Below are 25,713 nucleotides of genomic sequence, written 5' to 3'. Positions count from 1 at the left end.
AGAGACTTAGAGATTATTCAACACTGATATGGTCAGATACTGCTTGGTCATGGTCAGTGGTAGGAGGGTCTTTGTTGGCTGTCCAGTTTCTCGCAGATGATTATAAAATGCTGGCCTGACCTGTAATGTGATGGCTCTTGTACCATAAGCACTTGCGATGCAGAGAAGAGCAGCTATGTTAAGAATGGACTCAGGATGGTGCACTGTTTGTAACGCTTTACACTTAGATGGTGTAATGACTGTGTTATTGGCATGCAAACAGTAGAAATGTTTTCTATGGCCAAGTTGTCAAACTTTGATTGGTGAAGGGAAAAAGTGTGGTTTATTAGCTCTATACATTGAACTTTTGTAGAGGCATACTGTATAAAATGTGAGCTATGGTAAACATACTACTACTACTGTCAGTTCTAGTTGGCCTCCCTGCATGTGTTGTAAAACCTTTGGAGATGATCCAGAATGCAGCAGCAGCATGTCTGATACTTTCTCAGCCTAAGAGGACACATGCTAGCCTGACGAGCCAGACCCACATTCAAATGTAGGGTCTGGGCACTCACCGTTGGCAGTGGTCAGTCCGAGGGGCGGGATAATCGGTTGTCAATCGGTTCAAATTCTTTCTGCATGCAGGACAGTGCTCACAGCGCTACGAGTCTCATGCGTTTTCCCACCAGCGGAGCTAGTTGGCTAGTTCAAACTTTTGCCAACTTAAAAAAAAGCTTAACGTGTCACGCTGTTTGTCAACAGGAACATCCATCCAACATCTTCTTTGTTTTCAAGTAGCAGGGAATTCAAGGCAAACCGTTGCAACTCTGCCATCAATCATTATGTTAAGCCCGCCTAACTTCTTTATACACGATTTGATTGGCCTGATAGAAGTTTAATTTTCCAGCTCACAAGCCAACGGAGAGTTGCTAGACTAGCCCTGGGTGCGTCTAGATTTCTAGGCTAGACACATGCTTCTTGTTGTCTGCATTGGCTTCCTATTGCAACCAGAATTAAATTCAAAACCCTGACATTGGCATATATAGCTTTTACTGGATCAGCTCCATCTTATCGTAATAATATGATCCAGCCTTACATTCCTTCTAGACCACTGCGTTCCTCCAATAAACAACTTTTGTGTCGTTCAATAATTCAGTCTAGATATAGACTTTTTCTCCTTTGTGCTACCTCAGTGATGGAATGAGTTGTCTACTGGTACTTCCTCTGATAACAGTTTGGAGTCTTTAAAACAACAATTGAATCTGTTCTCTTTACCCGTTTAAGCTTCCAAGTTCCATCCTAGGTTATTTGTTGGCATTGTTATTTTATTTATTTTTTGGTTGTTTTGATGGTTTGTTGCTAACAGATCATCGAAAGCCACAGCAATGACAAGGACTGATCAATGATTTTATTGTTATGATTGTTGCATCACAGACTTTATCTTTAACTGTTGCCATAGCATTTGAGCAATTTTGTATTAACATCTTTAGTTGTATCAACATTTATTCCACTGCTTGGTTGAATTTCCCATTGTCCTACGTAATTTAGAACGACCATTAACCGTATGTTATCTGCACACCTATGAAGTAGATCCATTTTTTTTGGCCGTATCACACTTGTATATTAATTCACCGAACTTCGTTGTGAAGTTTAAATGAACTGTCACGTTGCATCCCAGCTGTAAAATGCAGGCGTTCAGAACATTGCAACATTGTAGCATATGACGGAGGTGGCTTTAGCTAGATGGATGACAGCAGGCTAAGTAAAAGCGATGTTTCAAAGCTAAAGTTCATCAGAATCTTGGGATCGCCCGCTTGACAACGGGAGAGATAGAACTAACGACTGGCCTTTGGCGTAGCAACCATCCATTTAGAACTAGTAGCGGCAGTTTGTCCTGTGAGTTGAGAAATTAGTTGTTATGTGTCGGAAGAAATTAGTTCTACAAACAAGACAGTTTTAGCTATTAAAAGCGTTTAAATTGTAACAGGAAATGAACACAACGCAAGTGGCAACAGTGGAATAAAGCGGGATAATGGACTTTCGCGGTGGTCTGTTCAGAAGTTAATGCACTCACGAGGTTTAAACGGCCCTCGGCGGCGGGGTCGCGTTTACAACCCTCGACCGTGCATTAACTTCTGTGAACAGACCACCGCGGTCGTCCATTATCCCTTACGTATTCTTTACTATTATTATAATTATTATAATTTTACATTAATTCGTGTTATTATATGTTTGGATGAAAGTGTCTGCCAAATACCATAACAAATGTGAATGATTGCATGTTTTCATAGAAGTGGAAAGACATTGTCAATTACACTGGGTTTTTGTTGCAACAGTTGAATGGTCAAACAACCATGGTGTCATTACATGACTGACTAATGTGTTTTGTTGTAGATGCCAACTACCACCAAGAGGAGCTTCGCTGAGTCAGGACAGACTACAGTGGACCAAGATACCGAGGTTTTGCCACCGCTACCTCGTAAAAAAAAAGCAAGTGCAGAGGTTTTGCCAGCGCTACCTCGTTAAAAAAAAGGCCAGTGCACCGCAGTCTTCGGACGCCAACTTTGCTCACGTTTTGTCAAGTACTGCTCAAACTCTGCTCAAACTCTGCCAAACTCTGACTCTGAATATGTGCCATGACTCTGCAAACCCACTGTCAAAAACTATGACTTCTAATGCTACTAATGATTGTTTGATTGAATCTGTTGACTTCCCAGAGAGATCTGTGCTGATGGGGTCCTTTCATCAAGGCGATTCACGGTTTGGAAATGTGCGCAACAAGCAGTGTGGTGCCATCAGTTTGACTGCTGTTTTCAAGTCCAAGATGAAGAATGTGTGGAGTTGGGAAACTCGAGATCTTGATGAGGTTTTGATTAAGGGAACTGTTCTTTACAGGTCAGTTGGTGAGTGCACAGGGTAAAAAAGAGACCAAGGAAGGGGTTACATTGCTGTGTCTGAATTGCCTAGACAATATGAAGTTTGGAATTGTGATTTCTCAATAAACTTTGCTAAATCTTACGCTGGATTTATTCAGGTTGATGACTATGACAATGCTTCATGTGATGTTGCCATGCCTTTTGATGTAGCACTGCAGCGGGTGCTGTTTAGCAATGATGCTAGTTTGTTAACCATCTTTGCAAACACATGTGCTGTAGTGAATGCAGGAACAAGGTTTGCGTTTGTTGATTCACACGCAAACAGAAATGTCAACCAGAAAGGTGAGAGGACAAGTTGTGTTGCATACTTCAGCTCTATAAACTCCCTGTTCACATTTGTTTAAGACTTTGCAAGATCTTTTGGCATAAGCACACCAAGGTTTGAGGTAACTGGAGTCACAGTAATAATTGATGCCGATGCCCAGATGGACGATTCATCCAGCTGTTCAACGAGCTCTGCAAGTTGCCGCCCACTCTACAGCGATGTGCTAAAGTGTAAGCCTAAAGTGTGTGAACAAGTTGTAAGTGGGTTGTCTACAGTTGCAGCAAATTTCACAAGTGGCACAGAATGTTCACAGACCATACCAGACACAAATGCTTGTTCTATTGTAAACAGTAGACCACTCTACAGTGACATTTTAAGACGAGTTCCCAGTAAGGGTGTTAAGCGAAACAAAATTGCAACAGACAATGTCATTCTTATTGATGCAGGTGTGCACGGACAGTCTTTTCAACCTTTAAAGTGTGATGTGCAGGCAAATGATGATGTAATTTTAAGTGATGTAAGATTTCACAAACAGGCTTTTAAACCTGTAACTCGTCAAGATGCACTGTGCACGCGTTTAGAGCTTCAAAATGAAAATGTTGATATAGGCTTAATGGCAACCACTGATCTCGATGACATGGGATGTCCCTGTAAGATAAAACAGGGAAACATTGATTTGGCTATTTATCATTTTCGTCAGGAGGTCAGCCGTGGTCCTGAGTATGCTCAGTCTGTCATCGTTTAGGCCTACTCTTCAGGAAGCAGGTGGTTGAGTAAAAGACATATGAAAGCAAAGGAGCAAAAGTGGCTGCATTGGCTAATAGATGCATAACATTGCAATATTTAGACGTGTGTGATGTTGAATCTGAACAGAAATGTCATTTGTCTGATAGTCCATATGAATTTGCCATACATGTCATCGTAAACTTACTTGGAGGAAAACTTTTCGAAGAGAGTGTCACCAACAACATGCATTTGGATGATATTCCAGCGGAACTTAAATGTCTGAACTCTTTGGAACATCTCTTGCACGTCACATTCCCTTTATGAAGCTGTTGTGTTTGCCTCGAGGCCGCCAGAGAGCTTGCCATGGTCCTTGCGTCTCTGTTCCTGTTAATAACGCAAATGTGACTAATATACTCCCAAGAAATGAATGTGATGACAAGATTATGAGAGTGAAACTAAAACGCAAGTTGACATATAAAGGTCATTACGAGCACATGTATGTCCACACTGATCGTGTCAGAAATGCACTGAGGTATTTAATGGCAAACAATAAAGTCAAAGTCTGCTTTATTGTCAATTTCTTCACATGTCAAGACATATAAAGAGATCGAAATTACGTTTCCCACTATCCCACGGTGGAGACAAGACATATTTTACCAATTAGGTCCACACAGACAAACATAACATTCAAGTAAACAATATAAAAAGTAAAAATAAGAAGGTACATACAATGAAGAAAATAAGAGCAGCAAAATTTGAGTTGAAAATGTGCAATTGTGCATACAGTAGACAGTCAATATAATAGTGCAAAAGTCAGGCCAATAAATGGCTGAGGTAGTTCTGTTTGACCTAAGTATGCAAGTGGCATAGTGGTGCAAGTTATGTAAGAGCAGCAGAAGTGTTTTCAGGACAACAGGACAACAACAACAAGTTGCAAAGTGTGGAGTGGTGCAAGGCAGCCATTGTGGGTCCAAAGTCCAGGATGTTATGTAGCTGAGGGTGGAGGGGGGAGAGAGTTCAGCATCCTAACAACCTGGTGTATGAAGCTGTTGGTGAGTCTGGTGGTGCGGGAGCGCAGGCTTCTGTACCTCTTCCCAGAGGGCAGTTGATCAAACAAATTGTGAGCGGGGTGACTTGCATCACTCACAATTGTGGTCGCCTTGCGGGTGAGGTGGGAGGTGTAAATGTCCTTCAGGGAGGGGAGTGAAGCACCAATAATCCTTCCAGCTGTGTTCACTATGCGCTGCAGGGCTTTCCTGTTGTATTCAGTGCAGCTTCCGCCCCACACAGCGATACAGCTGGAGAGGATGCTTTCAATATGCTTTCATATTCATAGAGGATGCTTTCAATATGCTTTCAATAAATGGTACGGTGATGTGACAATGAATGACGAATGGGTAAACTCTCTCAATGGCACTGACCAGCATGAGGAAAGTACCAAACAGGAAACACCTGCTAACAGTGATGATGAAAATGTTCCTGAGGAGCAAGCAGAGGAAGACGTTGTGGGACACCGTGACCGTGGGACACCGTGGGAAGCAAGCAGAGGAAGACGTAACTTCAATCAAAGACCAGAATGGGCTTTTGTCAGATACATCATTACAACCTGTCGATCTGGGTTCAGAGATCATTGATCAGAATTTTCAGGATATACTTAATGTGGTGAATGTAACAGGTGAAGGTAACAGTCCAGTGAGGTTGCTGTCCGATAAAACCAACGAGGCAAAATGTTTCCCTGTTTTGTATCCATCTGGTGGACCTACATTCCATGATGAAAGAGAGTCCAAAATAACTCTGTCACGGTACCTGAATATACACATTCTGATGGGCGTTTTGCACAGAACACAGACTTCTTTTTTTACGCACAATACATCAAGTTGTACTGTATCTGGTGTATCAGTGGAATTTCGCAAAGGTGGCGGCAACTCCTCTCTAAAAGAAGCATCACCAGACATGTTGTTGAACTCTGAGTCGTTGGGTAAAATATTGCGCAATGACGAAGGATACAAGTTCTTATGAGGAATTCATGGCACACCTCCATACTGGATGTCAGTTCAGAAAGATTTATTTGCCATTAAGACAACTCTCCATACCCACGTTCTTTGCATCTTCTAGCTCTGCAGATTTGAGATGGCCTGACATGCTGAACTCTATTCTAAGAATAGAAGGTAAACAAACGTCCGTTGACAATCTTGACTGGTCTGACAAATGTGGACTCATACGTCGAAACCCTGTGACAGTGGCAAGAATGTTTGATCACAGATGGCATTGCTTTCTCCGTGATGTAATCATGTCGCCAGCAGAACCCATAGGGAAAATAAAGGACTACTTTTATCGTGTTGAATTTCAATAGAGTGGTTCTCCTCATGTCCACTGTCTTTTTTGGGTTGAAAGTGCTCCCAAGATTGATAAAGAGAGTGAAGATGAAGTGGCACAGTTCATAGATACATACATCACCTGTGAAATTCCACCAGAAACAGATGCAGATCAGCACGAAAAACAGTGTGCAGGTTCAACTTCCCACGGCCACCATCAAGCTGTACTTTCATCACAAGAGGCGGTAACTGTGAGGACTTGAATGGCAATGACGACAATATAAATGCGAGTGCAATACTGCCCTACAAAGCCAAAGAGCAGTATCTGCAAAAATGCCTAACTGAGAAAAACGTCTTTTTGTGTTTTTCTTACACCAAGTATAAGCATCAAATTATATTCAACAACAAGGGGTATAATTAGATAGATCAAAGTGAGGTGAATATTAAACATTTTGTTTTTTGACATTTAGGCAAAATTTGGTAGTTTTATAGGCTATACTGCGCTTTGCCTTTGCATTACTGCTTATACTTACGTGGCCATACAATAACATTTTGCAGTAAGTGTAGCAAGTGATCATAATCACTCAGTTTTTATATTATTTGAGGAGGTACTTACTACATTTTTAGTGAAGATATGCTGCTTGATGCCTTAACAATGGCAACTCTGTCATTTATAAACATTTATGTTAAAATGGAACAAAATCAATCGGGTATTCTTGTAGACTTTCATGTCAAGCAATATTGCATTGCTGCACACCAAAACCTAACCTTTGACACCTTTGCACACTGCTACTTATATTTATTAAAGTAAATGTTAATTACTTTTTGTAAAAAAGACTGACTATTTTGAATATGATACTTTCACTGGCATTTAATATTGTGAGACTGTATCATGATAGACACCTAATGTGTGTGTGAGTGTGAGCATTTTTAGAAGAAAGTCCAGGGCCTCTTTTTTAGTCCCAGTCTGTCCCTGTGCACACACACACACACACACACACACACACACCCTATTAGAGTAAGGGCAAGTGAAACAAAGGCAGAATGCAGTAATGGCAATTGAAATCAAGGCAGTAAGGGCAGATACTGCACTCTGCCTTGGTTTTACTCTACTTTTCTATACAAACTGCAAACTAAAAATGTAAATTTAGCTAAGAAATGTATTAGGTAGCCATATGAAATTTTAACAGATTGAAGAGCAGATCATGTACTTCTTATTTGTGCAAAAATTTGTTTTTGAAAAAGTGCAGATACTGCTCTTAGCCTTTGTAGGGCAGAATAATAAAGAATGTTAAAACTGCGTTGACCATGCCTGACATGAATTTTGATACAGCCGATGCATTTTTTGAGTCTCTTGGGATAGATCAAGGTTTGTTTGAAAAGGCGTACAACATATGTTCCAAAAAGAAAAGCATTGTCCTGAAACGAAATCCTGGAGACATTTGGGCGAACCAGTACAACAAAGACTTACTCCGTGCTTGGCAAGGCAATATGGATATCCAGTATGTCACAGATGCCTTTTCAGTTGTGGTCTACATACTGTCGTACATCACAAAAGCAGAACAAGAAATGGGTTTGCTCTTACAACGTGCCCAAGACGAGTCAATGAATGGCAACCTTGATGCAAAAGCAGCATTCAAAAAGCTTGGAAGCGTATACCTACACAACAGAGAAGTCTCAGCCCAAGAGGCAGTGTATCGATTAACACACATGCACTTGAAAGAATGCTTGTGACGTACAGTTCATTCCAGTTGGTGATAATCCTGTTAGGAGTTTACCCTTGCACGTCCTCCAAAATAAAGCTCAGCTCCAACAGTGTAATGACAAAAGCAGCATTTGGATGACCAATGTGATTAAGAGGTATAAGAACAGACCCCAGAATGAACAATTTGAGGATTTATGCCTGGCCAGTTTTTGTTCTGAATACAGAGTTCTATCAAAGTCACAGGTTCCGACTGAAATAGATTCACATGACATTGTACAGCTCAATAACAACTGTGGCTTTGTGAAACGAAGGACCCGAACTGAACCTGCTGTTGTGAGGTATCCCAGATTTTCTCCAACAAAAAATCCTGAAAAGTACTTCCATTCGTTGCAGCAACTGTTTCTGCCTTACTATGAAGACTGTCACCTCAAACCGCCACAGTTTGATACATATGAACATTTCTATAAAAATGGTGCAGTGAAATGTGGTGTTGATGTTCAAAGAGGGCAGTCGATTGTGGATACCAACAAAGCTTTATTTGAAAAAGAAAGTGATGAGATTAACAGAGCTAAACAGTTGCTGGAAGACAACATTGATTTAGAAGATGCCTGGGCTCAGATATGTCCTGAAACAGAAAGGGAGCGTCTTCGTTGTTTGGATCTGATGAAAGAAAAAGTTGTAGATGATGAAGGTGATTATGATGACAAACTCATTCCTGACCTGACAGCAAACCCACAGACTACATGCACTTTGGAAACAAATCATGTGTCAATGCCCAGACAGGATGCATTCCATTTATTGCGATCATTAAATGAAGAACAGTCTGCCATATTCTGTTCGTAAGTGGTGTTTGCAGAAACTGTTTGGACAAAATCCTGAACCGTTGCGATTATTCATGTGTAACTGGTGGAGCAGGAACGGGGAAAAGCCAGTTAATCAAAGCGATACATTACGAATTCCCTTCGACTCGTACTTCGAAATGTGGTTAACTTCACTAAAAGAGGAAGAAATTCAGAGCTGTATTTGCCATAGTTGTTTGTCATTAAAATCTGAGAGAGGCTAAAACATAGGTTCTCAAAGTGCGGCCCGGGGGCCAATGGCGGCCCACGGAAACATTTTTGGCGGCCCGCGATAACATCTGTAAAACTGTACAACTACTGTGTGCTTTGAAAAGTATGAATCTCCGTTTAGTGGTGTTTAGTGGCCGTCAGGTTTTTCTGTGGTGCTTTGGTAGCTGGAATTGGCCCTGAATAAGGCCTATGCTGATAAGAAGCAAGGCACACTGAGACTGTTCTAAATAAGTTTGTACTTGAAATGGACTGCAACCAGAACAGTTATATCTCAAAGAAATAGAGGGTAGAGAACCCCAGGTATTGTGTGTGCATTGCAATTTTTCTTAAGATTTTCACAAGTTTTGCCAGGTTTAGCCTCAGTTATGAATTAAAATGTGTTTAATGCAATAAATATAAACTGCTGAGATGCAACCTGCTCATTAAAATGATTTCAAGGGATTTTTTCCAGTTTTTTTTTTTTCTTCTTTTTCTCCCCCCGCCCCTTTGGCGGCCCTCAGTTAATGTTGGGTTCCTGAATTGGCCCTCACCAATCAAAACTTTGAGAACCCCTGGGCTAAAAACTCACTACTCTGTCTAGAGCGGAGGGAAGATCAACTACCCTATGCTTTTGGGAGCTTTGTCAAATTGAAATTAAGTTCTTGTAACATAAGAACTTCAATTGACCACAACGGATCTATAACAATTTAGATTCTATCCGTAAATACACTTGTATTTATGAGACAGATTTCCGTATCCTCGCTTGGGTGTGTGATGTGCATTTAGACCACAACAGGTCCTAGACTTTAGCTTCACAAACAATTTGACGCACCAATAAATTTGCTAACAAAGCCTTTTTGGTTTTTTGTCTGCCCTGGAGCATAGGACTTTCCTTCCCTATGCCTGGCTGAGTTCGCTACTCCTGTGTATGTCAGTGCAGTATATTTTTTGCCCATATACAGTGTCTTAGAAAGTAGCGGACACCTTACTTACCCGGAGCGAAGTCAAATCTTTGGAGGAGAGGCCCTATTGCAAAGCATCCGGGGTTCTCAGCAACACAGAGGCAGAAAAATATGAGAAAAACGCTAGATGGTCTTTTTACAAACCCCTAATCAAAGGTTAGGATTTTGACTTTTATTAAATACAAATGATAAATACAAAGAAAGAAAACTGTCTAGGTCTAAAGGCTAAACGCTCGGTCCAAAGAAAAATGAAAAGGAAAAAGAAGAACCCTGATGAAGGGGCCGTTCTCTTTTTATACCCCTCTCGGTCAGGGAGGACATGTCCTAGTTTGGTATTTTGTCTCACCATGAAATATTGGTTCTGCTTTTTTGTTTTGCTTAGTTGCCAGTCAGCTTTTTGTTTTGCTGACAAACAGTTTCTTACAGCTGGTACATTATGTTCTTACATTCTGTCTTTACATTTTGTTCAAAGCACATCTCATTTAGCTCAACACATTTTAATTCTAACACAAACTTTTTATATCTAAGCAAACACATTTTATGTAAATATTAGCAAAACACTTTAAGTTTTATAAGCAAACCTTGTTATATGTTCAAGAAAAACACTACATTTAAGCAAAATCATAACAGGTTATTCTAGCAAAAACAATTTATGTATTTATTTAAGAAAACACACTTCAATTCTAAGCTTCTAAGTTTTTAAACATTATAAGTCTAACTTGTTTCACACTGGTTGTCTATCATTATCTTGCCGCATTTGCACATTTTTATTTGTTTTAGAGCAAGCTGGATTTAAGCAGTAATATGACTAAAACATTTTAATAGCAAATTATGATTCTGATTATTAATTATCACATCTTCATATTGTAAAGTCACGCTACAGAGTCTACACGGCTGTTGTCACAGATTGCTGAAAATCCTGAGGACCTCACTGTGCTTCTAACAGCCTACAGGAGTGGCTGCATATAACATTGGCGCTGCAACAATTCACAATACATTCTCCATTGGTGCAAATGTCAAACTGCCATATTAACCACTAGGTGATGAGAAAGTCAATTCTTTGCGAACCAAAATGGGTAGCTTGCAAATTCTGATCATTGATGAAGTGTCCATGGTCGACCACCGTCTTTTGGCCTACATTCATGGTAGACTGCGTCAAATCAAGCAGACTGGTGATTATTCCTTGTTTGCAAAAGTTTCCCTGATTTGTGTGGGTGATTTTTTCCAACTCAAGCCTGTGAAAGGCACACCTCTTTTTGCTGAAAACAAAGGAGCCAACCTGTGGGACACCACTTTGAGGTTGCAGAACTGACCAAAGTTGTTAGACAAGAAAATGCAACATTTGCGGAAATGCTTAATCGACCCAGAGTCGAACGAACCTCTCACTGACCGTGATATTCTCACAGTGAGGCAGCGTGAAACTGGTGAGGAATCTACGGACATTCATGTGTATGCTACAAATGCAGAGGTTGATGAATATAACGTGGAGAGACTGCAAGAGACCTGCCCAGACGCAATCAGCATACGTGCTCAAGACTTAGTCCGAAATCCCAAAACTGGAAAAAGGGAACGGAAAGTTGGCTTTCACACAAAAGTTTTCAACTCTTGTTTGCCAAAATGTGTTTCGTTGGGTGTTGGAGGGTCAAGGGTTGCAAGGGTCATGTTGAAGAAAAACATAGATGTGTCTGATGGCCTTGTCAACAGAGCATGTGGCACAGTCGTGGAAAGCATTCAAAGTCAACAAGACGATGACATGCCTTCAGCTATCCATGTGGAGTTTGAAGACCCTAATGTAGGAAAGATCCAGATGTAACAGGACAAGAACAGGCATCACACGAAAGAGCTTTTTCTCAGCATTTAAACGATGTTGGCCGCAATTTGTTGTGGTAAACGGTTCGCGAGAAAAGTAACTTTAATTATAGTGGATGGAATCCACTATCTTGAAATCTCCTGGCTTCTTCTTCTTATTATAACCTTTTCTTTTTACCTTTTCAAGAATTAATGCGACTCTAACCGCTTAACGTACAGACATGTTGAAATAACCGTTCTGAAGGTCTGGAGTGGGGCAAGAGAGTTATTTTTTCAGATTTTTAAAAAAGTTTATACTTTTTGAGAAATAAGGGATTAAAAATGGTAAAAAGCTAATTTTTCCCCCATAGACTTCAAAGGCCTAAAGGCAGCTGCGCTTGTTAAAGGTCCAGTATGTAGGAAATAATGGAAAATAAACTGTAACCATTCCAAAAATGATCACCATATGTTGTCAGAGAGTGAGGAAACACGATGAATTGAAGTAATGGCTTATTTGACAACATTACTCTAACCCGTGAAACCCCGTAAAACCCATGAAAAAAAAATCAGTTACGGGGCGGAATCTCTTGGAATTTTCGTTTATGTTTTGAACGATTAATTCTAGAATAGCGTATTAATAATGGGCTAGCGTGTCCTCCTATTTGGGTTGCCAAATTACCAAAGGCCAACTGTCAACAGCTGTCAGTCATGAACGCCTACAAGAGGCAGGCAAATTTCCAAAATTAAAACAAGAAACAAATTAAGTGGACATCGGAGGAGCTTCCTGAGATGGTGGCGTCTTAGATCAAACGAAGAATATCAAGTCTGACGCAGAGCTGGCCATATTTCTTCACAACAGGTAGCCTATGCTAAACTTCATCTGCATCGCTAACTTCAGCTACATATGTTACGTTGGTTAGAGAGGTATTTTTTGTTTTCACTGTTTCCGTAATGTGTAGCTGGGTCATGGTTGGAGAAACGTTAAAGCAGCTGCAGGTCAACTAACGTTAGCTAAGGGCTAGTCCACACATACGAAACCGATCTTTTTTTCCTCCGTCTTCCCTGAAAGCGCATCAAGAATATTTGCGTCCAAACGGATCCATCTCAACACGACTCAACACGTTACTTCATACCCCAGACCTATAGGTGGCACTGTTTCTTTACAGAAATTGACCAAAGACAAACAGACAGAATAGGCTATGACGAAATGGCTAGTGTAAGGAAACCAGAATTGTTTGTGTGGACTGATGGTGAACTGTCAACTGTAGTCAACTGTAAAACTAATAAACTTTATTTTACGGTTTGTGAAGGGTGCAGTCCGTCCTTTATTTGGCTAACATGGAGGTAGGCCTACTAATCACCTTTACTTTCTTTGGTTGTAGGATAGTCTGTGATTCACATTAGTTTTGGCTATCACCGCGAATTAGGCTACTAAGCGCCAAGGCTTACCCAAGTTCTAGGCTATTCTGTCACCACATTTATAATATTGCTATAAAACCTTCGTTAGTAACAGTCAATACGTTTGCCTGCATCAAATCGCGCATTTGCATTCAGTGTGCTACCATCGGCTTAACGTGAGTTCTATCGTCTTTGTATGCTTATATCTGATTTCACTCGACTGAATGCATGTATATATGTTGTAAGACATGTAAAATAAATGAATGACACTGGCACTACGCACAAATTAATGTAGCCTAAACTTACACCGCACTTTCCTAAAAACTTAAGTTCTCTCAGCGTCACTGACAGTAGCTAGAATGCATTAAAAACACCGGGAAAAACAGTGTTAGTCCACCAAGTCATAAGCTATCGGGCTGCGCCTTTCCAGTTGTGATATTTATCTTCACGGTGTAATCGTAGGTAATGTCATGTATGAAAACTAGTATTGTTAGGCAATACTATAAAGTGCAAGTCAGGGCAGCTGAGGTGTGGCGATGACATCATCGATCGCATAAGCAGGATGTCGCGGTTTAAGCTGTCTAAAGCGAACTCAAGCGGACTCACGGTTTCAGATTTCTCCACTCTGGGACCAGGTTTTCAGAAAAGTGCGGTTTCGGGCAGTGCGTTTACAGGATTCCGTTTGGGCCTTCGGCCAAGGCGAAGCAAAACCTCTGCGTTTAACCTTAAAAGTGGAGGGGCCCTAAGTCTTCATTACATCTGGCAACCCAGAAGAGGCTCGCGTCTGGTAGTCTTGAGAACGTTCACCAGTGTTTTGATTTTGGCCAACAGAACGTTCGGTAACAATCCTACAAATCGCACCTTTAAGCTCCCAGAGAAGTTCCCGGGCTAATTAGAACACTGGCACAGGTGTCACCTGTGAATTCAACAGTCTTAGCTTCTAATGCATACAATCTGGTGCTCCTAAAACTACATCCCGTAATTAGCAATGGCATGCGCAGTAGCGTTTTCCTTGCCTCATTTATTCCTACCGATTCTACAGGCACTGCTGCTGTCAAGCATCCTCTTGAAGAAAGTTTACGCTCTTGTTGTCTGGTTCGTCCAACAAACGACGACGTTTGACGTCTTCCTACCACACCCAATGTAAGTTACAATTATTTTGTGTTTTGTATTTGAATGGAGTGTGTGAAGTCTGTTGAAAACGACTCGGCTAATCAAGTAAGCAAGCAAGCTGGCGTTAGCTTTAAACTTGTAGCTTAGTAACATAGTAAGTTCATGTTTCTAGGTTCGCGGTTGTGTGCAGTGGAGGCGGTAGCAGCTAGCTAAGCACTCAAATTGTCAGCCAGCCGCCTTTCGTAGCGATAGCTGGCCTGACGAGGGAAATGGCAAACAATCACTGGCTGAAACTTAGCCTTCGTTTTGAACTACGTTTGTATGAGTGGCTCAATGAGTTAAATCTCCAGTTACAAGGCTAAGACAAGCACCTAACTCACCTAGCAGATCTAAGATTACTGCATTCACCAAAAACTTGAGGGTATGGGACGAAGCCTCGATCCGACAGTATTATGCTTTTGAGAATCTGAGTGAAATCACTGAAGCGTCTGATTCGGGAGCCACTGTAGGCCTAGCTGCTACATCACATCCCTGCAAAGTTTATTTCAAAAATATTTCCCAACCAGCAGTGATCCATTTAATGCAGCATGTTGGTATTTCATTGAATATATTGTACAATGCTGTAAAATATTGGCCTATGCTTCCTAATATGTTGCTGGAAAACAGAAATATGTGTGTTTAATTTACAATGGCACATTATGTATTTATTTATTATATCTGCAGCACCAGCTGATTTTAACTCTGCTGCCGAGGATATATTTGGAACTTGTCATTATTTCAATAAATTTGACAATTTTAAGTTTGACCTACCACTTTCTTAGAGCGATGAGGGACAGGTGGGGTTTAAAAATGCCCCCTTGATCTAAGTGGGGAATAAAAGAAAAGGTTTGAGAACCACTGGTAAAAAATAACTTGATTGTAGGCTTAGCTGTTAGTTTGTTGCTCAGTTGAACATATTTATCTAACAGCTGCCCCCCCCCCCCCTTCTATTTCTGTTAGGTGCCGCTTCACTATGCTACTGAAGGATCAGGCTGACTGCAACTGCTATGGATGGCAGGAAAACACAGTACACGTGAATTTCTAGATGAAGAGTGAAAAAATGCACTTGCTTAACTGATAACAAGTTGTCAATGGTTATTTATGCAAGCTTGTGTAGCCTAAACAACACATACCTAGGCCTAGCCAAATTTATCCTGGCTGTAGATAAAGCAGGATATGAATTTCCCAATATTCAAATGATGAAGTCAAATGTCAAGGCCAAACCCACCTTGAGTGTGATATCTCAAGAATGCCTGACGCACAAGGTTTTTTGGTACAAGGGTTTGTATGAACGCAAAGATTAAGTGATTCAATGTTTTTTTTTCAGGAATCTCCCCACCAACATTAACCCAGCAGCTTTCCATCCACTATTGTAATTCCTCTGGCATTACATTTCTAGTTTATCATGTTACATTCTGCGCCCATCTCCCTACCCATTCATCTCGGTGGAATACTTCATGAATTTTTCCCGAACACATGACAAACCATATATTAGAAGAAACAGCAGACCTTACAGAATACAAAGGTGTAAAGCATTCCCCTGTACAGTTATAACCATTCCAGAGTAATCCGGTTTTACATTTGCAGCAATGTCTAAATGTATGTCTCCAACTTTGGGCTTCAGGTTTCACAGTGTGTTTAAATTGTCCAATACATGATTTCATAACAGGCCAAATACAAAATAAATGTTACAAATATCGCCTAGATATCTGTAAATATTAAAATCAGCTGACTAAGAGTTTGTCAAAGTAGCCTTAATGCACAAAATGCTAAGCATGCATGTAGACTATTTGAGTTTCTTAAAGCTGAACTGTGCTTTAATTGTTTAATACATGATTTCATAACAGGCCACATAGAAAATAAATGTTAAATATAGCCTAGATATCTGTAAATATTAAAATCAGGGCTATGATTAACAGTTCTATGTAATATGTCATGTTTGCTATTAGATACGGGTTTTAAGGTGAAAAGTAAGGCATTTGTAGGTGAAACTGAGCGGTGGTGGTGGGGGTATTCATTTTGCCCACCCCAAATTTCTATTTGCCCCCCCAATCTGAGCAGCCTAGATCCGGGCCTGATGTGCTGTGTATGTAGGGGGCAGTGTGCAGCAAGTATGTAGAGGAGGCTTACTGTAGCAAGCAGTGTGCTGTATGTATGTGAGGTGATGACGGTGATGATGTAAGTGTGTGTGTTTTGTGTGTGTGTGTTGGGGATTGGGGTGGGGTGGGGGGTGGCAGAAAGGCTAGGCAATCAAGGACATGGGTAGATAGATGGAGGAGAAATCAAAAATAATCAATAAAAAGTTCTATGGAGATATGAAAAAGTTGGAGAAAGTCAGATATGTGTGTGTGTGTGTGTGTGTGTGTGTTTTGACGTGTGATGAAATAAGAAAATAAATAAAAGGTCTGTAGCATAGGGAGAGGGATGTAAAAGTGCTAAAAGTCATGTAGGTGTGTGTGTGTGTGTGGGGGTCTCTCAGTTCTGGCTTTGTGACTACATAGGCGTCTTCTTGATTTCAGCGGTAGGAATAATCCATTGTAAGGATGAGAAGAGTCCTTCAGAATCTTTTGGGCTCTTAGGAGTACTCTTCTGGAATAGATATCTTGTAGAGCAGGGAGTTGAGTTCTTATAGTACGTTCAGCTGAGCGCACTACTCTCTGCAGAGTACTACAATCTCTAACTGTGGAGTTCCCATACCAGGTGATGATGCTACCAGTTAGAACACTCTCAACCGCTGAAGTGTAAAAGGCCTTCATGATGGATGTAGAAACTTTGAATTTCCTTAGCTGACGAAGGAAATAGAGTCGTTGTCTGGACTTCTTCAGAACATATTGAGTGTTAACAGTCCATGTTAAGTCTTCAGTAATGTGGACACCAAGGTATTTAAAACTTGTGACTCTCTCTACAGGTTGCCCGCTGATTATTAGTGGGGTGTAACTGTAGTTCTGCTGCTTCCTTCTGTAATCCACTACCATTTCCTTGGTTTTATTGATATTCAGTGTCAAGCTGTTAGAATGACACCACTGTGCCACCTCATCAACCTGATCCAAGTAGAGCTGTTCGCTGTTGTTACTAATCAGGCCCAAGATCACTGTGTCATCTGCAAACTTGATGATGGAGGTATGAGTACTGTTGGCTTTGCAGTCATGTGTGTAGATGTTGCAGCAGTTTTACAGCAGTGGACTCAAAACACAGCCTTGGGGAGCACCAGTGCTGATGGTTAATGAGGCAGATGTCAGACCCCCCACTCTAACCACTTGTGAACGGTTGGTGAGGAACCACTTGTGAACGGTTGGTGAGGAAGTCAAATATCCAGTGACACAGGGTGGTGTTTAGTCCTAAGGCCTTCATCTTTGTGACAAAGGTGAGAGGTACTATCGTGTTGAATGCTGAACTAAAGTCAATGAACAGCATCCTCACATAATTCCCATTCCCCTCCTCCAGGTGAGTTAAGGTGGTGTGCATGAGGTTTGAGATGGCATCCTCTGTAGACCTGTTGGCTCTGTAAGCAAATTGGAGGGGGTCGAAGGAGGCAGGGAGGGATGAGCAGATAATGTTTTTCACAAGCTTCTCAAAACACTTCATCACTGTAGACGTCAGGGCTACTGGGCGGTAGTCATTCAGACATGATGGACTTTTGTTTTTTGGTACTGGAACAATAACAGACTGCTTGAGGCAAGTAGGAACTGTCTCTTGAGCCAATGATGTGTTAAAGATATAAGTGAACACAGGAGCTAACTGAGCAGCGCAGGATTTCAAAACCCTGTTAGAAATTCCATCCGGTCCAGCAGCTTTTCTACAATTAACCCTTCTAAAGACATTGCTCACATCGACCTCAGAGACACAGAAAGGTGCATCCTCATTTGCTTCACATGCTGCAGCTAGTGCAAGATAGTCTGTGTTTTTCATGTCAAAGCGAGCATAAAAAGCATTAAGTTCATCAGGGAGGGCTTTACTCACATTCATCATAGGAGGGGACTTTCTTTCAAACCCAGTGATGGTTCGGAGTCCTTTCCACACTCGTGCTGGATCACCCTCCAAAAAATCAGCTTCAACTTTGTCTCTATAAAGCCGCTTAGCATCTTTAATAGCTCTACGTAAACTATAAGATGCTGCTTTGTAATCCGTCATATCCCCTGAAATAAGCCTATAAGTCATGGTGCGTGTCTTTAATGCCGTTCTCACTTCTCTATCCACCCATGGCTTCTGGTTAGGGAAGCTTCGGATCTTTACAGTTGGGATAATGGAATCAGTTAGCATATTGATGTAACTCAATGATAGTGACAAGACAATGACAAGTGTTTTAGTTAAGGGTGGCTTCACAATATTATGCCTGAACTTTTAGTCAAGCAGACTCACAAGTAGGCATGGGTTATCAATATATGATTGAATAAACAGAAAATGAATTCATTTTCTTGTTTTTATTCAAAATCAAAATTTGTGAAATGTGACTGGGACAGTCACACCATATGAGCTTTTTCTGGTTTGGCTGAAAATTGTGAAAAAATGGAAGATTAATCCCATGAATGCTCTGTATGTTCATATAAAACAGCATTTTCTGAACAATATCACCACAGTTTTTGATATATTTTTTTATAATTTACCTATCTTTGACACATTGGACCAAAAAAGGCCATGTCATGTCAACCACCCACACACACACACAGGCACGCACATACCATCAGTATCGGCAATTACAACGGGCGATACATAATTACAAATTCAGTAGGATTAAAGGAAAACCAAATATTCATCATAATAATTTGGCTGCATTTCCAGTATTGGTGTCACATAGTCGTTTGTCCACCAGATGGCGCATCATTGCAGTGAGATGTAATTTGGTTGGAAGTTAATCTAAAGTAGCCTGGGTGTTCCCATGCTGTCTTGCGCGCGATTTGATTCACGCTGCTAAGGCAGCCTGGAGACCATGGAGCAAATTTTCGCCTGAGATAGGGAACCAATCACAGAACAGGAGGGGAAGCAAGACGATGATGAGCTATGCACAGACGCATTTGATAGACATCTGTGGCACCCAATAAACGGATCTGGGCATTTTTTTCAAATACGAGAAAATGAACGTTTGGTTCCCAGACCACGTCTCATTGAGAAGTGGTGGCGCTAGCCAGGCTAAATCTAAAGTGGGTTGGAAAGACACTACGCTTCCTACAAGGACAAGACTGTAGTTTACCGCAGAGAATGTCTAATAAGGGTAGGAGGATTTCTGCATGACATGTAATTCCCATTTCTTCTTGAAGCCGAAATAAATCTGAGAATGTTTATCGGACATGCTTGGTTTTTACTGCAGGTAGGCTACGTTAATATTAAGTTATATCAATAGCCTAGAGTAGGTAAAATAATGTTACCGTTAGCATTGGTTGAATGATGGAGGCCAATTTGATTATTGATGTATTTGTAGAAAACCATAAATGCGGTTATAGGCTACCAAGAAAACAGCACTAATTGCATCTTTCGACTGTCATCTCATTTGCTTATGACCATAACCTAGGCTACTAACAGGAGCTAAGTGAGTTAGCCACAACACGTTAAGCTACATTGATGGTTTTGTAATGGAAAATATATAGGCTACCTGAAAGATAACCTGTCTATGATGAATCCTAAACACCGGGCTGGGACATTTAGCTCAAAGTCTCAAAAAGCATCTGAGTCAACGTTCATTCCCAAACACCCATAGCCTATAGGCTACTTCAATCCTCTATTTTCAAAGGTGATTCAAGTAAGGAAGAGCATGGCTCAAAGTAAAGTAACTAGGACTGAAACTACATAAATTCGTCAAAGTGAATAATTTGTGTCAACTCGCCGCAATGTAGATTTATTAACGCACCCGTGATCTACATCTCCATTTAAACCAAATGTTTTAGAGTGCATGTTGAGAGATGTATCCAGGGCAGGGCTGTACCTACACATATTTGTTGCACGTGCTACAAAAATCATTCTTTGCGATGGATGATTTAGTACCAACGTTACACCGGTCCAATACAGTTTTGCCTATGGCTATACCGTGAGACTGAGACGTTTTTTGTTTGTTCGAAGTGCGTGTTTAGGGTGTGAGAGGGGAGTCGATGTGCTTTGATTCCAGCTTGGTAGTAGTAGTCTATGCGATTAAAAAACACGTGTGTGTGAAGTATCCAAACAATGATAACGCTTTCATTATGCCACAGATGAAGTATCCAAACAATGATAACGCTTTCATTAGCCACAGACCTTGAGCTACTGTACAGTGGGTTGGGTTCCATTTAGAAGTGTCGCTTTCCGTGATTCACACAGCTGCGTGAAATGTATTACTACTGATATGCAGAACTATTAACTTTTCGCCAAGAGGTGGCAGCTTAAGTCCGCTTGATACTGTAAGCCATTTTTCATCATGTGGCTGAATTAGTGCAGGCGTATAATAACACCCCCCCTTCTACGGGCTACAGCCCTTACTATTTGATGTTTGGTCGACATGCTAAACTGCCGTTAGATGTAATGTTGGGCAATGGGGATGGGTTTGCAGGGACTACTGGCAGCTGGGTGCATCACCACCATAAGAGGTTGGCTACTGCTTATAAGCATGCCCAAAAACAGATTACTAAAGCCCAGGCCTCTCAGAAGAGAGGTTTTGATCGTAGGGTTAGAGGGGAGCCCTTGTTGCCAGGTCAGAGGGTGATTGTGTTGAATACAAGACCTAGAGCACGGAGGAAATTGGAGGCTACAGGTGTACCTTTCATCAGTCCAGTTGCAATGGATGGACTGTGATGAACTGCCCTACTTGTGATTGTTTAGAGATTTTAAAGGTTTTATAACAATGCTACAATTTTTTTGGCAAGTGCTACAAATCTATTCACCTTTGCAGCGCCAGTAGGCTACTTTGTGTGCGGCCAGCAAACACACATTCCAAACAAGCATACACAAAGGTTTCAAGAGTGGGGGATGGAGTAGAAGATGGAGACAAATTCATTAATATGAACAATAATTCTAAATAAATGTCATACTATCATACTATATCTAGGAGGTTAGTTTTCAGGATATTTGTTTGCATAACATCATGCAATTTATACCTCTTCAATTGGAACACTTATTGTTAATAATGTTTTGATAACAAACCAGAATAATTCAGAAAATATGTTTAGATGTTAATATATTAAGCATAGAAAAGATGTGATGACGTGAATCACATGACAACAAGTTTGACAACTTTGATCACAAGACATGTTTAAAGATGGTTTTGTCTACCACAGAGTTGTAGCAGATTATCAATGACAGCAGTAATGACTTTTAGTCCATAAATAGCCTGAAAGTTAACAGACTAACCACACTCAAGGATTAACTAGCCTACATTTTGAGATTGTAAGATTGTAAAATCTATGTAAAATTGAATTACACATCACTAGTTATGCTATGATGAAATTGTGATTAATAAAGTACAAATGTTGTTTTGCCTTACATTTCTTTATTCAAAAAAGACTTTGAGTACTCAGTGATTTTTTTAAATGAATATACAAATAAATACATCAAGTTTTACATTCTTATACATAAACTGTTATCAAACTAAATTGCATTGACATCAAACATTGCCACATGTCAGCCAAAGGACCTTTTTCAATAGCCAGTAAGGTTTAAATGAAAACACATGAAGACTTACAAAATGCATTTCTGCAAATTGCAGTGCCATCTATAGGTAAAAGGTCATCAAATTTCTTGAGCCTTCGGCCTTTGGTTTTGATACATGAAAGGGTTGCTAAGATATAAGCTGACTTCCCGTTTGATTGGCAGTGTTGGGCAAACGGTTCCGAATATGGCTTCAAAAATCAAGACATATGTAAGGCTCAGTCTGAAGATTGTCTGTGCCAACTTCACAGGTCACAAAATCTGTGACCTGTGAAAATGTTTTCGTGTTTTGAACAAAATCTGAGATGGTGGCAAGATCAGTTATGTTGAGGACACAAGTTGGTATGTGTTGGCCTTAGGAACTCCAAGAGTACTAACACTTTGAATGCCGCGCTGTTTTCAGAAGCTTTGGCTCAGAGTGCCAACAAGAGAGCCACAGCGCATTCTATGTTATAACTATGGACACATGCTATGGCCCGTTTGAAAGGCAAGACATTAAGCTCTTAGTGGGTACAAGCAGTTTATTTCTGCATGCTTCAGTTCCTGAGAAATCCCAAGCTAAACAGTGGCTAGTGGAGATATAGCGTCATAATGAAATACGTAGTGTTGCCAGAAAAGTTTCCAGGAAGTGACCTAGCGAGACCTGGCGAGACTGCCACCTAGTGATGAACCCACGAAAATGGCCTGGTTTTGACCTGACGTGCATGAGTCACTGATTCGACCCAAAGCGGCAAACATCAAAAGCAGAGTTTTAAGTTAATGTCCAGATAAAATGTCCAGATCATGCATTTTCATGAGTTTTTGATCGTCATATATTTCAGTTCTATTCATCATAGAGTTTCCAAAATAACACATAAGGTGTTTGTGTGTCTATTTTCGGAATTAAAAAAAGAAATTGCTTTTTGGTACTCAATGTGTTAATAGACATTCCTAGTAAGTCGTAATTCCAAACACATCAATATATCGACAAAATGCATTTTTGCTAATTGCAATTAATAAATTAATTAATAAATGGTCACCACATTTCTTGAGCATCCTTCTATACCTGAAAGGGTTGCTAAGATATCAGCTCACTTCCGGTTTGGTGGCTTCACCACCAATGTCGATTGGCTGTTACTGGCGAATGCTTTCGTCAATTGTTCCAGAAAGTAATGTATTGATAAGGCATGGTCTGAAGATGGTCTGCCAATTTTGGTGAAGATCAGATGAGATTTGTGACCTGCGAAAACTTGTTTGTGATTTTGATTAAATCCAATATGGCGGCCGAATCAATTACGTTGATGTCACAAGTTGTCCTCTGTCGACCTCAGGGCCTTCCTCAGTATTGTCAGACACCATTAGTGCGTTTTAATTCTAAGCACAACAGCAGCTCCAGGCCAAAAGGCATGTTTCCTAATTGCAACGCCCCCTAGAGGTCAAATGAATAGTGTGTCCTCAGGATGTAGTCCCAAGTCCACATACCAAGTTTGGTTGTGATAGGTGAAAGTGTTGCTAATTATAGTGCCCCTAGTGGTCAAACATCACCAAATTGATTGTGGGTCCTTAGGATGGAGTCTCGACTCCATATACCAAGTTTGGTTTTGATACGTAAAGGCGTTGCTGAGATATGAGCTAATTTCCTGTATCTCTAGCGCCCCCTAGAGGTCAAAGGTCACCAAATGTATTGTGTGTCCTCAGGATGGGGTCCCAAGGCCATATACCAGGTTTGGTTTCTATATGTGAAAGCATTGCTGAAATATGAGCCTACTTCCTGCGATTATAGCGCCCCCTAGTGGTCAAAAGACTCCAAATGTATTGTGCATCCTCAGGACGGGGTCTCAAGTCCATGTACCAAGTTTGGTTTCGATTCGGTGACGATCGGACAAAATTTGTGACCTTTGAAGAATTAGTTTCACTTTCACTAAAATCCAAAATGGCGGAAAATCCATCATGGCGGAAAATTACGTCATAGCGTGCGTTGAACTCTGCTTGGTCCAAGGATTCCAAAGATACCGAATTTTTGACAATCGGGTCAACAGGTCAAAAGTTACATGTGTGAACGCATGTCCAACTTTGGCCTGTTGGTGGCGCTAGAGTGCTCGAGGTGACACCTTGAAACTTGGTGAAATTAATCATGGGACTGTGCCTAATTAGTGTGCCAAATTTCACAACTTTTCACCAGACGGTTCTATGGGCTGCCATTGACTCCCATGCCAGAGGAATAATAACTAGATGTACCGCATAGCGGTACAAAATATGACCGCCGCTCAGTCCTGTACATCCGTTCCACGAAAATAAATCACACTTCAATTTGTCTCCATATTTTACTCCATCCCCCACTCTTGAAACTTTTGCGTATGCTTGTTTGGCATGCCTGAGTGTGTGTGTGCGGCTGCACAGAAAGTAGCCTACTGGTGCTGAAAAGGTGAATAGATTGTAGAATAGCCAAAGAAGATGTAGCATTGTTATAAAACCTTTAAAATCTCTAAACGATCACAAGTAGGGCAGTTCATCACAGTTCATCCATTGCAACTGGATTGATGAAAGGTCACTTACACCTGTAGGCTACATTGTATTTGGGAAAAGCAAAAGGTATCAGCATAATGTTATTTATTTATTTACTTATTTATTTTTATGTATTTATAAACAAAAAACATCTCTGTCAGTTCCATGCCGTTTTCAACAGCTATCAAAAACAAAGGTCATTTTTGGATGGATGGATTTTTTGTGAATGTTTCTTCTTCTACATAAGATTTTAGTCATCTTTAGTTCATGTAATACTTTATTGTCAATGCACAAATTAAGTAACAGTAGTCTGAAAGCGTTATTGTTAATGCACAAATTAAGTAACAGTAGCCTAGTCTGAAACGAAATGCTGTTTTACATCTAACCAGTGGTGCAAATAACTGACATGTCCAAATGGGCCTTGATGAAATCGCCGCTAGACTGTTCATACACATTTTAACGGGCCAAAGTTTAAGAGCTCTTGTCCGTTATTGTTACGTGCAAATATAGGCTGATTCATGTTCCCTTGCATTGTGTAACTGAGGTCCATGGCTAGTCTGGCTTTCATCAGACCAAGCTCAATCTTTTAAGAAATCAAAAAATAAATAGCGGGCAGATCAGGCTGGGTTCACCCAGCCTAGTCCATAGGCACCGATATTGTTTAATTTTCCGATTGAGATATACACGCTCTGGCTATTCTAAATGCAAAATGCATCAGGGAGTTATGACAAAACGGTAACTAACAAACTAGATCCTAATAGAAAGCTGTTAGCTTCCCTAAGCTACAGGTAGGATTATAAGGTAGGCCTATTTACAACATAAATTGTCAATAGGCTATGCTGGCGACACAAATAAAATCTCCTTTGGAAACCAATGGTGTACAGTATCAAAAGGACTTAAACTGTCATATCGTGGCGAAAAGTTGTAATAACATTCAAGCAGCTCCATGAGTCAAGGGAAAGCGAATGAAGTAGCCACTTCTAGATGGGACCCACTACAGTAGCTTAAGGTGTGTTGCTAAAAGCAGCCATAATGAAATGAAGGTGTCATTGTTTGGATACTTCACACTACGTGCCTTTTAATTTCACAGACTACAACTACCAAGCTGGAATCAAAGCACATCGATTCCCTCTCACACCCCTGCATGCACTTAAAAAAACAAAATAAACAGGCGTCTCAGTCTCGCATGTATAGGCAAAACTGTATCAGACCCGGTGTAAGCGTTGGTAAATCTTCCATTGCACAGAATGATTTTGTAGCACGTGCAATAAATGACAGTCGAAAGATACAAACAGTGCTGCTATACATTTGCTTGGTATAACCGCATTTATAGTTTTCTACAAATG

General features: G+C 40.6%; 1 pseudogene; it reads left to right on the top strand.

The window, feature by feature from the left end:
* The first annotated feature begins 5,331 nt into the window (after positions 1–5,331).
* On the top strand, positions 5,332–11,750 carry LOC125287938 (annotated as a pseudogene).
* The last annotated feature ends 13,963 nt before the right edge of the window (positions 11,751–25,713 follow it).

The sequence above is a fragment of the Alosa alosa genome, chromosome 22 (genome assembly GCF_017589495.1).
Source record: "Alosa alosa isolate M-15738 ecotype Scorff River chromosome 22, AALO_Geno_1.1, whole genome shotgun sequence".
In the NCBI taxonomy this organism is placed as follows: domain Eukaryota; kingdom Metazoa; phylum Chordata; class Actinopteri; order Clupeiformes; family Clupeidae; genus Alosa; species Alosa alosa.
Note: the sequence above shows the minus strand (reverse complement) of the source record. Positions and strands in the feature narration are given on the sequence as shown.